Consider the following 13,634-nt stretch of genomic DNA (forward strand, 5'->3'; position numbering starts at 1 on the left):
AAGGCGATGTGATGCAAATAGAAAAGAGCCTACCGATTTCTGTACTTCCATTTCTCGACAAAATGCTTGAAAAGTTAAAAAGAAGGCTGTCAAACTACTATGAAAAATAAATATAATAAATTCAGTCAATTCGGCTTGCGACCTGGCCTTTTAACAGATGAAGCTTTGGCATGTTTTGTCGACAACATAAAATTATTCATTGACAAAGGAACTTATGCTGTTTCGGTATTTGTTGATTTATCTTAAGAATTTGATAGCATTGATCACAATATATCCTTCGGCAAGCTTGTCCTGTACGAAACAACTGGACCACCAATTCTGCTGTTCCAAAGCTTCTTGTCTGATAGACAGCAAATTGCTTCGGTCAGTGACACTTTTTTTAGCTCTGCTTATACCAGCAAAGGCGTACCCCAAGGTTCGGTTTAAGGTCCGCGCTCATTTCTAACTCACGGGAAGGACTTACCGCTGTTCCTCACGCACTCGACATGCATTCTATACGCCGACGATACCACCATCTTTTTACACAATACTATTAATTTAAGATTTTCAAAGTGACTTATCTTCCCTTGAAAAGTGGTGTGCTAATAACACGCTGCCTATTAACTCGTCCCAATTGCCTCTAACGGTATTTCACTCTCCAAATATGAAGTTGCAGATAAATCCTTGCCTTCATATAGGTCCCAATCTCATCCAATTGCGGAATTAAATGCCCTTTTAGGTGTAGTTGTACACACTTAGGGTTACAATGCAATGAAACCTCTATTCGATTTGCAAAAATGTATCATTTGGCATTGGAGCGCTTCTTAGAGCTAAAATACATTTCGCTACCACTACTCCGCTTGATTTATATTATGCATTTATCCATAGCCACTTGACCTATTGTAACACATCCTGAGGCGGTTCGTATAAAAATCCCCTGTTATCACAAGAAAATCTTGAAAAACAGGCAATTCTTATAACAATGTTTTCCTCAAAAATGCGACAACCTCTCCCTATCATTACTCCACTTGAATTATTACTTTTGCCAAAGATGTATTTGTATAGCTTTGAAATTCTGTTTTTTAAAGTTCTGCATAACTTCCTGGAACTAGCCATTTTTCCTCAGGACATGTTGACTATCTTTAATTCCACTACATTTTCTTCCCGTTCCTGTTCCCAAAGTAAGAAATAATTTTCGCAAGTTAGTTTAATTTCGTCCTTTTTCTTTTTTTTGCCACTGGAAATAAAGGTAGCTAGTTCACTTCAGCCCTTCGAAAGAAAATACAAGTTCTGAGCCACTCCCCACTAAGTCCCACAAATATTTATTCTTGCTTGTTCTGTTGTCAGTAAATTCTGAATTTGCAGTTATTTCCCGATATGTTGTATTTTCTACTATTAACTATTGTAAAATGATGTTTAATAAGCAATTGTATAACACCTGCTAGACTAACTGCTTGAATTGAGTTCACAACATGTCATCTCCAAAACGACTAGCTCAGAAGGTGCCGTTAGGGATTTGCAAACCTTGGCACCCTATCCTGTATATTCCTCCCAATGATAATACACCATGGTATTTTTGGAAACAAACATAAAAATGTGAAAATTCAAAAATAAATAAACCGCAACGATTGCAGCTTTTTGAATTTCAAGTTTATTGACTTTTAGGTGCAAGTAATGAGTAACGACAATAAACAGAGTATCGAAAATAAATACCAACGCAACAGTCAAGACTCGGTGCTGAGGTGCTGATGAATATGTAGCAAAGTGTATTTTCTTCACAAAATAGCACGTACTTTTTGCTGGCTGCCATGGTAGAGGTTGCACGTACCTTTTTAACGAATGTGACAGCGTTATTTGGAGGCGCGAAGACAGCACAGGGCGCTTTTAACTTTCTCCTAAAGTTACTCGTGAGATCTGTTTTCCTGCAGGAGCATTTTATGGCTCTGTGCGCATCACGTCTGTAGCCCAAGGTTCAGACAGCGTACCATTCGCAGTGATCCAGCACCTTTATGCAGCGGCCTTTATTACCTCTTAAACGCCTTTAACGCGGCCTTCAAATGCCTTTAATGTCCCTTTAACGAGTTGATCACGTTCGCAAAGGTCGCGAATACCGATGTAGCGCCGCATCATTCAGTAATTCTTTTTTTCTTCAAACAGCTTTCCAGTGGAATCGGTTCCTTTCAGTGGTTGTTGCTGCTATTGATAGTGCTTTGCCTGTTTCTTTGTTAGGGTTAGCTGAATTGTTGAATTTATAACGGGTCTTCTTTTTCGTTAACTGCTACATAAAAGACTGATGCATGTTCTTTTTGTTTTTTTAGCCTGTCAACCTGACTTTCTTGCTCTCAATGTAGGTGTTTGTCACCTGAGTTCTGTCAACGTAATTTCAAACGCAGTATCTGTATCTGTAGGCCCGCGTTTGTTGCGGTATTGGTTATACGTGATGCAGCATGCTTTGACCTTACTGCACTTGTTGCAATATGAACTGATGTTTTCTTGTGTCCTTCCCAACATGAGCACAATATTGGCGCTGGAGGCACAAAGTGACTAAAACAATAATAAAATTTAATGCGTCAGACGCGTTCAAAGAGCTCCATATAGAAAATTATCCACAATAACAACGCTACAAAAGCCCGCCCATTTCAATGCATCTTGAAGTGCAGAGGTGCGCTGCCTGACACGAAACGTAGGACAGGTTTAATACCACAAAAACACACAAGGTGAGGCGCAAACTATCTACTGTTTATTATCTTGTGAAGGGGGGCGGTTATATATGACGGAAATGAAGAACGTGCACGAAAAAAATAACAATAAAACGCTACACGTGACATGATATCTATTCCTCATTTGGGAAACATATTTCACGCGCCGAAAGCCGGATTGAAGGGGCGCTAACGCAATCTCCCTCCACTCCTGACAACATTGCATATGCTTCGTATATCTCGCGGGTAATCTTGTCTCTGGAGCGGAACAAAATGGTTGTCCCCTCAAAATCGGGCGAACCGGCTAAAGAAAGTGGGCGCCAAACATAATATTCCGGTGGTATTTTCTGTCCCGTTGAAACTAAAGGGACTGTGCAAGGCTGCAAATCAAGAGAGGAAAAAAGGTTTCGAATGTGGCACACGGCACAGGCGCCAGTTCGTCAAATGCGCAGAGGGTATTGTATACAAGATCCCCCTCTCCTGTGGTAGGTCGTACGTGGGGCAATCAGGCCGCTGTCTCAACGACAGATTACGGGAACATAACAATGCATGCGTGCAACTGGCGGCAAATGGAAATTTGGCCACGCATGTTAAGAAGTGCGAGAAGAAATGTTCGCCCGATTTTGAGGGGACAACCATTTTGTTCCGCTCCAGAGACAAGATTACCCGCGAGATATACGAAGCATATCCAATGTTGTCAGGAGTGGAGGGAGATTGCGTTAGTGCCCCTTCAATCCGGCTTTCGGCGCGTGAAATAAGTTTCCTAAATGAGGAATAGATATCATGTCACGTGTAGCGTTTTATAGTTATTTTTTTCGTGCATGTTCTTCATTTTCGTCATATATAACCACCCCCCTTCACAAGATAATAAACAGTTGATAGTTTGCGCCTCACCTTGACTGTTTTTGTGGTATTAACCCTGTCCTACGTTTCGTGTCAGGCAGCGCACCTCTGCACTTCAAGATGCTAAAACACCAACTAGCCCACTCCCAAGCCTTGCTGAAGCCTTGCATTTCAATACACCTCAGAGCCATGCCGCCCTGACATTCTCCTCGGAAAACGCATTTACAAAACAGGGGAAGGGAGATTTGCATCTTTCCTGGAATACTGCTACATTGTGGACACCTGTAACTTAAGGTTATGGTGATGCGGATTTATCAGTGGTTTACTCGGACTGCGTGAATTTCATGTGAAAGACGATATTTTCATTCCTTCGCATAACTATGTGCATTTATTTTACGACTTTATACATACGTATGACAGCGCAGGGCGTTAAGACCCTGGCCGTGCAATAAATAATTTCCATTTGCGCTACCTTTTAGGGCATCTTATTAGAGTTTGGGTTTGGGCTAGTTGGTAGCGGTAATCCATGACTTCGTATAGCACCAAAAAATCACAGAGGATACAGGGAGGCGATGGGCCTGTGTCGTTTTTTTTTGGCGCTACACGAAGTCGTGTTTTAGGATAGCTTAATGCATAAAATTACGAAAGCACTATACGGGGTATTCACTTCAGAAAAAGGCAGATTTTTAAATGTATACCTAGGCCAAAAGCTCCCTTAAGGTGAGATGACTACACTAGGAGAGGCACTCTCACCAACCATTTTAAAGATAAAGCGAAAAGTGCTTATTGCTTTTCAATGCAGCGTCGACCATGGGCGTGACGTGGCTGGCATGGCCGACAGAACAAACAGTAATAAAGCGAAGTAAACCGAGTCAGTCGATGAATTGAAACGAAGTCCCAGAGACTGTCAATAGAACACGCCTCTCCTGCACGATCGCTCAGCTTTGACTTTAGCATACAAAATTGAACCTAGTGCATTGGACTCAGTCATCAACTTGAAAGCACATTCAGAGTGCACGGGAGTAATTCAAGCAAATTTATTACACAGTATAAAAAATCTTTTACGTTTAGTTGGAAAAGGCATGGCTAGGAAAGCAAAATAAAAGAAACAAGGAAAAAGACAAAACAATCTATATTCCTTGTTACGTGCCGAACCCCTACAGTAGAAAACGAGATGGACGTAAAAGAAAGAAAGTTCAGAGTTCACAACAGCTCTCTCACATCAAAAACGCGTCAAAAGTGCGTCAAAACTATCGCTGAAAGCACGTCCAATCAATCGTGAAACCTCCAAATACCCAAATCTCAAATTAGGAATGAACCCATGCGACGATTCTGCCGCACTAAGTAACCACATTTACGCACCATTTTAATGTATACCGATTCGTAGTTTATAAGATGAATGTATACTATTGCACTCCTGCTTGATGATAGATTCGTGTATTCTTCTATCTGGAACCATTGATTTTTCGCGATTTTCAGGTGACCGTTTCGACACAATTGAAGCCAGACTTCACGCACGCGCTGTGCGTCCAGAGATTGTGTAAGAGCTTTCCGGTCGACTAACCTGTTTATGGAGAAATGCATTAGTTTTTAGGCAGGACGCCGTCAGCACAACTAAGAAAGCTTTCGCGGTAAACGCACCATGACGATGCTAATGTGGGGACACATTCGTTCCACATAAGGCCTACTGGAGACGTGGTTGCCCACGGAAGTAATTCCGCTTAATAACATTCAAGGTACCACAAATATGCCGCACAGCGAACAGGAAGGCAACTGCTCGCCGCCGGTGAAGCCACATTCTGCCGACACCACCCCAACCATTACGACACTGGATTAGATACGCGCTAGGCATATCTCTCTGGCATTGTCAAAGGCATCGTCGAATGGCATTTGGTTGATGTTTTCATTACGGAAGATGACAAAATTATGACCGACCTACCGTTGAACATAGGAGATTGCGTACCTTGAAATAAAACGGATGCTTTCGCATTTTAACACGCACGGGGCCCTAAGTGTCGGAAAGGTTTCACTGCTTCAATGCCAACAATGTTCACAACGGTTTTAAACGCTGTATTTTCACAGTTTTTCAACAATACATAGTACATAGCATTTGGAAACATACAAAAGGGGATAGCTTTGACGTAACCACAAAAAGACAGTTTTTTCGAAGCTTTTTATGAACATTTGTCTAGAAAATTGAAAACTACTTCTAACTTTTAATGAAAAGTTAACTACATTCGATTACAGTATGTACATTAGACATCCATTCGCCTGTACATGCTTTTTTTGTTGTTGCTTTAGTCGTGGGGTCATAACGAGTGTAATCAACCATTGATACTCTTCCTTCTATCCTGGCATGTTCACGCAATCACGCGCTCCCGCCGCCCGGTTATTTGCAGCCCAATGCAATAGGACAAACAATGGCATTTTTATGGCAACCGTTTACACAATTTTTATTGTATTACCATTCACATTCACTAAACCCTACATGTCACTTGTCTCTATGTTATTTATTTCTGTTGTGCTATGTCAGTAATTTGGCAAAAACATAAAGTCATTGTTTGAAACTGTCTTCTGGTACTATGGTTGCAATATTTCTACGCAGGCCGGTGTAATACAGTACACGTCAGGCTTCGGGCAAAGGTTTTTTCAGAACGTAAAGACAAATAAGCAGGCTGGAAATCGAATTCCAGCAGGAAAGAACGCAGAAAGGCAATAAACTCCGCGGTATAACTCGTCGAATTGATAACAAATCTTTAGGATGCAACGCAAATAACCGTAGTTTTAAACATGCCAACTGAGAATACGTTGCTTACGTTGCGTATACCAATCTTTCAAGAGGAACACAATGTCTTCATTTTGGCTAACAGCTTCTGAAACTGCATGACCAATTTGAGTGCTTCGCTTTACAGACTTCAGGGAAGCGACCTTTCAACCTGCATACGCATACCAGAATATCAAAGTTACACCAGAAGACCACCACTGCCCAACTAATTTTTTTATCGCATATACCTCTCTAGCCTAGGCAATATTTTTATAGCTCATAGCAAAACATTAAGATGTATGTTATTCACTGCTAGTGAATATGTGAATGAGAAAGCTTTAGAACCGAATCCCGGATTTGTCTTCCCAATATTATCACCCTTTATTTAATGCCTTTTTCGGCACTCTATTACTGTGACTGAGAACCCTCGATAAGCGCCCTGTTTGGCCCAAATCTAGGCGTAACTTTGCCTGGAGATAGTTCGCTTGCGGCGTGAGCAGCAACGCAAAAGATGCGATTTTAACTTCAGGTACCAATTGACGGCCGAAGAGCCTAGAACGCAACTTTACTACCAATGTCTGACATCCACACTCCCTCGTTTCACATTGCTCTATATACATGCACACTCCCTGGTTCACATTGCTTTATATGATCCCAGGTTAGTCCATGCCGCTTTACAGGAAAGCGAGATTGCGTTTCCTTGTGAGTATAAGCCCGTAGCATCCAACTTCCTGTACGCACCCAGCGTTACGAACTGGTTCACATCTAACAGTCCAATTCAGTTTTTTTAACACACTGCTAAGAATGTGTCGCAGTTCGTCCTCGGTAGGCACTAGGTAGAAACTTGAGGATTTATGTGTGAGCACCTTGTGTTCGAGTCCTAGCACTGCAGAAAGTTTTAGTATCCTAATTTTTTATTGTCAAGTGTACTTTTGGATCAATTCTTGCACTCTTTTTGTAAATAAGGCTGAGTCCAAATCTTTTAGGTTCGTGTAGGGCTATGCGCGGCATATATATTCGCATGATTACCATTCTCCATCACACCGAGTGTGCTTGTCTTGTGCCTCTCTCAAAACGGGATATCCTTGGCAGAAACATGAACGATAGGGTTGCGTATATCCCCACTTACCTCGTCACGCAAACACGACGTGGACAGAAAACGTAGTTTGCCACCGGACATACTGTTACACCCTTACTTTTAACGTTCAAAACGCTCTTGTATGTATCTAAAAACGTTTCTATGTGTAAAGCCAAACCGCCATCTGCAAGTCAACTTTTTTTCGGCTGAAAGTATCAGTAGGCGTACCCACTCGTCTCGCTTTCCTTAAACCTTTTGCGAGGTCCCAGTGGATTTCAGTTTGTTTTGAACTCAATTACGGAACTTCTATTCTCTTTGCGCTGTATGCCATCTCTCTGATACACTGAAGTTTTGAGATACTGTCATGTAATACTTTTTTTGCAAAACTGGTTTAGTAAATGTACATCATCCAGTGGAAACCGTTAAATACTAATCAATTGTCTAGTTTGGTAACAAAACGTGCACTTATTTTTAGAAACCATAACTATTTCTTACAAAAATACCAGCATGCATTATTGATCCATACACATTTCTCATATTTCTAGTGCTATTTACTTGTTATCCTTGCGTTATTTGTGTTTTGTGTAAAAAAGGCCCAATAATTGTGGATTGACGTTGCGTAATCTATAACACTGACACGTCTAAGATTCGGAGATTTACAATTTACTGTCAGCACTAATACAAACCGTCTTCTTGCCGCTCGTTAATTTACTGGCCCTTTTACGAGGAAAGTATGCATCTGCATCAGCAAAGCATCGTAAATACGCAAATGTGCAGAACTCTATGAAGAGGTGGAGCGTTCGCTGAAAGGGGCATACCTTACATTGGAAGTCTGAATTTTGTGTTTCAGACCATGCGCCCATTACGCCGAAACCAATACAGAAATCTTTGCCCAAGTATAGAAGAATTCCGGTTCATCCAAAGAAGAAGCAACACCTAATCCGACGATGTGAAACCTCATCACCATCGTCTTTTTTTGTGTCGGCTTCACCCACGCTAACGAACCCTCCTCCTAGGGCGCGTACGATCACTTAATGCGATTCCTCGTGCGCCAAAAATGGCTCTGGAGAGATTGACCAAAGAGACCGCCTCTCAGCTAGTCTGGTTTTCGGGAGAGAAACTCATATGCAAAAAAAATATTCTCTTGATAGTCACAATAAATTGAACCCTCAGAAACAGCCATCGCGAGCATTCTTAGAGGTTTCGATGATGCCCGCCACTTTCCGGGGTCCAGCCCTTAGTGGGCTGAAGTTCCATGGCTGTTCGGGAGCAGTGTCGGAGAAAAGCTTATAAACGGGCGACGCAGAATGTGTCGGTAGCGGGAAACAGAAGCGTTTAGTGGAAGGAGGCCGCTGCCGCACGTCCAATACCAGCAGCCTTCAGACGTGAAGGTATCGACGCGGACGGGCACCATTCTTCGGGCGATCATTAGCGAGCAGAACGTGCTTACGATGCTTTTGTATATGGCAAGCGAGCGGAACAAGCTTCCCAGCAAACGAGTAACATCTCTGGGACGTCCCAAAAAGATCCGAAAGTCTACGTCCCAGCAGTATCTCTATTAGACTATAATACTATTAGACTATAATACTATTAGACTATAATTAGACTATAATTAGATGTATAATACTGCAAGTGATGTAACCAAAGCTCCTTTATTTAAGCCAAGAAAAGATATCGCGCTTCATCATTCCCCCTATGCAAGCTACGGTAGCCGCGAATTAAATTGAATTTTCCGCTAGACTTCTGGCGTTGATAAACTTTGTTCGTTACGCACCGATCTTGCAGACAAGCCCATCATCCTAACACTACAAGAGATGTACCAGAGCTCCCGTATTTAACCCGCAAAAAGCTCTCCCAAACCCCAGATCTCCCTGATGAAAGACGGAGGAATGCGCACTTTCGAACAGAAATAGCTTGTGATTTGCCTCAAGGCACCAAATTACTGCACGTTAAACAAATTAGTCTTTTCTTCGAACTTAATGACCCCATACCAGGAGATGGACATGGAATCCGGGCCATGTCGCCTTCTTTCGGATGCTTTCTGGCTCTGCGTCGACGCTGATATCTGGCGAACAGCATAGACATCGGCGTAGCTACATAGGAGCAGTGGGAGAGTGAACTTGCCAGCTCGGACCTAAGTAAGCAGCTTTGGCTGGTTGAAAGGGCGAAAACGGCTGGCCGCACCAACGGAGTCCTGGACTGAGGACCCCGCCCACTTCGAAGCTCGAACTACCTGTTCAAAAAAATTTTCTACAGCAGTCCGGATGGCCGAAGCCGCCGCGAGGATCCAAGGAATCCTGGCTGACGGATGAGGGAGGGAGACCGTCCAAGTCGTCTACTCTTCAGAACCCATCTCTGGCATCAAATAAAGTCATCTCTCTCTCTCTCTCTCTCTCTCTCTCTCTCTCTCTCTCTCTCTCTCTCTCTCTCTCTCCTACTGTTCCTCCTCTTCCCGACGCTGTCAACGCGGGGCGATGTCGACGCGTGAAAATGCGGAAAATACGCTGCAAGTGGTTGCGGCCTAAGGACAAACCGTAAAATTACGGCACCCACAACCCCACGGCAGCTGTATTTCCACCGCACACCCTGAAATTGCCTTAAATGCCGTAATCTAGATTGTCGGTACAATTACTGTTTTCTTTAAAAATACCCACGCTCAAGCTCTTCTATATAATTGGCAACTAATATCTGTACTTACCAACAACTTGGGCATCTATTTCGCAACGCATTTTTTCAATTTCAAGGTGGGTGTCTTTCAGGAACTAGTTTTTCCCTCGGACGAACACGAGACAGGAAGTCGCTGCGCGTCGAGTCCCATCGTCCGACTGTTGTACATTAACTGCACTCCGTATCGATACGCGTGCTACAGGCCGGTGACGGCACGGGTGTGCACGCCTTCAACTTTCGTTATTTCGGTGATTTGACTCCATTTATTTACCTACAGGACGAAGAAATACTGCCAAGTAGTGAAGGTAAGTGAGTACTAGTGAACCTTGTTTTGTTGTCATATGTATTTAACGCAGTAGAGTTGCTCTGGAACTTCGGTATGAGTAAGCGGTTAGCCCTAACGATTTGAGGGACTCGCTTTGTGCGTTGAGATTTCTGGGTAAACCTTTGTATCTGGCTGCTGCGTTTGTAAACAGAATCAATGCTCGCGCAATTTCTAGCCCTGTGTTTGGTGAAGTGTTTGTGTTCTGGCCTGTTTTGCTACGCGAATGTTTTGATATGAAATGAAATAAGGGAAGCTGGAGAGTGCGAATATAAGTGCGTGTGCTAATATATGCGCGCTTGCGAATATAAGCGTGTATAGGTTACACGCACATTGTGTACTTTTAGCGTGATGTTGTTTCTTGTTTTGTTTCTGCAGATGCTGTTTTTTTTTGTCATAATATTTTCGGTTAAAAAACGTGCACAATAAATTTAACGATTGTCGTGCGTGTAGCATTAAAATAAAATAATAAATCGAGTGATTTCCGAAAGTACAGCATCAGATAAAAATGCCATCTGGATGCTTTTTTTGGCGTTTCGATTGAGTGTGCAATCTTTTCGAACGCTCAGTTTGGTCGTGAAATGTTGGAATGAACAACGTGTATGTAACCCGAATTTATTTCTAATGTCAGAACTACCCGCATGTCGTAACTGGTACAGTAGTAGGAGCAGCGCTGGTTGTGCTTCGTACTCTTACTGCAGCATCGCAAACGCAAATTAACCTTTCAGAACCTAGTAAAAATATTCAAAAATGGCTGTTAAATTTCTGTCACTTATGAAATTTTCAGTTTAATGAATTTAGTGTGTAACACACCTTGGTGATCAGAGTAACACAGCATTTGGGATTTCGCAGGTTTAAGGCAGAGTACGATTCTGGTGTCTGGCGTGTCCTTTGCTACTAACTTACATGTTGCAGGCTGCTAACTGGTGCAACATAGACTATGTGTGAATGTGATTGTGCTGTGAAAATTTCTTGCACTACTTTGATGGTTCCTGCTGTACAACGTATACTTCAACTAAAAATGTAGGCCTAGCAGGACAACACGACGAGTTTCTCAGTGATGTGCTTTTTGAAGGTTTAGTTATGCATATATACCAACTAGCCGACCTCGCCATTCTGCTGCAGGGAGTGGCAGTCCATACCAGTGACGCTGTGTGGGTTTGTGCATGTTTCTTTTTGCCATATTTTGTGGACATGGCTTCATCCGTGTATATATTGTCAGTTCAATCCACCAAGCGGTTAGGATAGACACACAAAAATATTTTGCAAGTTCAGATGGGACCTGTAGCTTGGCTAAAATGTCCTCAGAGTCCCCTCCCCATTCACGAAATATAGTTCTTATATATAGTGGCACGTCACATTAGCTGTCATAGTTAGTGTTAAGGTTGCCTTAGTAGTGCCAGTGCTGACATTAAATTATCTCCACTCCGCTCTTTTCCTGTCCCTCAATGTTACACCCATCTTCTAGCGTTCTATTGCCTGCTAGGTCGTCCTTAATTTAAGTTAGACCCTTCTAGTTAGCCTGGAAATTTCTGCCCCGTAGGCGAGGACCGGTAGGATGCAGCTGTCATACACTGTCTTTTTCAGGGACAATGGTAGGAGGCCATCCTGTATTATAGCTGTCTTAAAAGCTGTATTAACAACATATTTTCCTGTATCCATGCCTAGATTGATGAACTGGCTTGCAAGCGAGGTGCTACTGCAACAGTCTGCACAAGGCGCCTGCTCAGCCTACTGTTGACGGTCAACTTGGCGCAGGACTTCTCCTGGTTTGGGAAACAGGAAACAAGCTTTTTTTAACCTGCGAGTGGCATCCTGCATTGTGTGTAACTAGATCTTCGTGTAGTTACAGACATCAAATTCTTTCACCAGACACTGTATAGGGCCCAGATTTTTATTGTCAGTCACATCCTGCGCAAATATCAGCTTTGTCGACAACCTGCGGCTTCTTAATTTTTATTGGTAGAAGCGGTATTAAATATCTTTCAGCCTTGGGACCATGAAATGTTTACTCAGTTTTCAACCAATCCGGTCGGCAACTATTTTGGCAGTTTCTGGCGCCACAATGAAGAACGCAAACTGTTTAAGAATTCCTACCATAACTGATGATGGAGGCATGCACCATTGAACCACCATTGAATCATTTCCGTGCTTCCATGTGTTTTTATTTTGTGTTATTCTTCTTTGAGCGTATCACTTGGTGTGAATCACGTAATCATGTAAATCTGTCTTCTTGTAACTACTGTTTAATCATTTCCGTGTGGCCCGCTTTTTCGTTTGTTCCAAAATTATATCACTTTGTGTGAAATATTGAAATAGTGTAACTTTTTTTTTCTTAACCAGAATTCAATAAGTTGTTTCTAAAGTTTTTGTTGTTTTATTGTTGTCCTGCAATTTCACTAAGTGTGAATCATTTTATCACGTAAAGTTCACTGCTCTTATAACCGCCGTACAGTCATTTCTTTATAAATACCTTTTCTATACATCATAACCATTTCCCTAGATGTTGGTTTGTTTAAGGTAGCTTAAATTTGTATGGCACTAACAACCACCACTCAACACCACTTTTGTGTTTCCTAGGTGCTTTTGTTTTATTGTTCCACAAACTTTTCACTACATGTGAACTATTAGTTTCGTAAATTTGCAGTGTTTTTATAGCCATCACTCAATCATTTCTTTGTTTTCACACTTTTCTGGCGCTGGTTTTCACCCAATTATTTTAATGTGCAATATTGTAAGTTCAATAACTACCTTGTGCTTATACCCTGGGTTTACATGTTTGATTTTCTTCCTATTTTTGTCAACCTTTTTGCTTTGTGTGACTTGTTTATAGTCATAAATATTTGTACTATTCTTGTAATTGTACAATGTGTACCCTGTGGGCCAGGGTAAATAGGAATGAAAATACAGTGCTTGGATTCTGAATGCATATTACATAATTTGGAAGTCAATATAAACTGTTTTACCCTAACTCTTTTGTGTTTTATGTGTACTTTCAAAGTGTTCTTACTACCCATCTGCAGGTACTTACAGATAGGATGGGAGACTGTCATTTTATTAAGTGTAATTTTTGAATTGTTTCTGTGATAGTTTATTTGCAGAAGGCCTGTACAGCCGTGCTGTATGGTACAATTCGATGACGCTACTGTGGTTGCCTTAGTGGCCTGGGCGCTTGTGCTGATCAGGACTGGTTTGCTGTTACTTACGGCTTCTTGTTTCCGATGCGACATTTCTTGTTTGGAGCTGTGCTTCATGTGCTTCTGCGAGAGTGTATGGTCAGCT

The 13,634-nt window shown here is 42.0% G+C and overlaps 1 protein-coding gene across 1 annotated transcript in view; it reads right to left on the reverse strand.

The window, feature by feature from the left end:
* The window catches only part of LOC144145659 (uncharacterized), an 82,385-nt gene that overhangs the window by 25,512 nt on the left and 43,239 nt on the right, over nt 1–13,634 (reverse strand). The gene's annotated exons all lie outside the window — the stretch shown is intronic.

This window comes from Haemaphysalis longicornis, unplaced genomic scaffold (assembly GCF_048455015.1).
Source record: "Haemaphysalis longicornis isolate Haplotype H1 unplaced genomic scaffold, Haemaphysalis longicornis Haplotype H1 scaffold_7, whole genome shotgun sequence".
Classification (NCBI taxonomy): Eukaryota; Metazoa; Arthropoda; class Arachnida; order Ixodida; family Ixodidae; genus Haemaphysalis; species Haemaphysalis longicornis.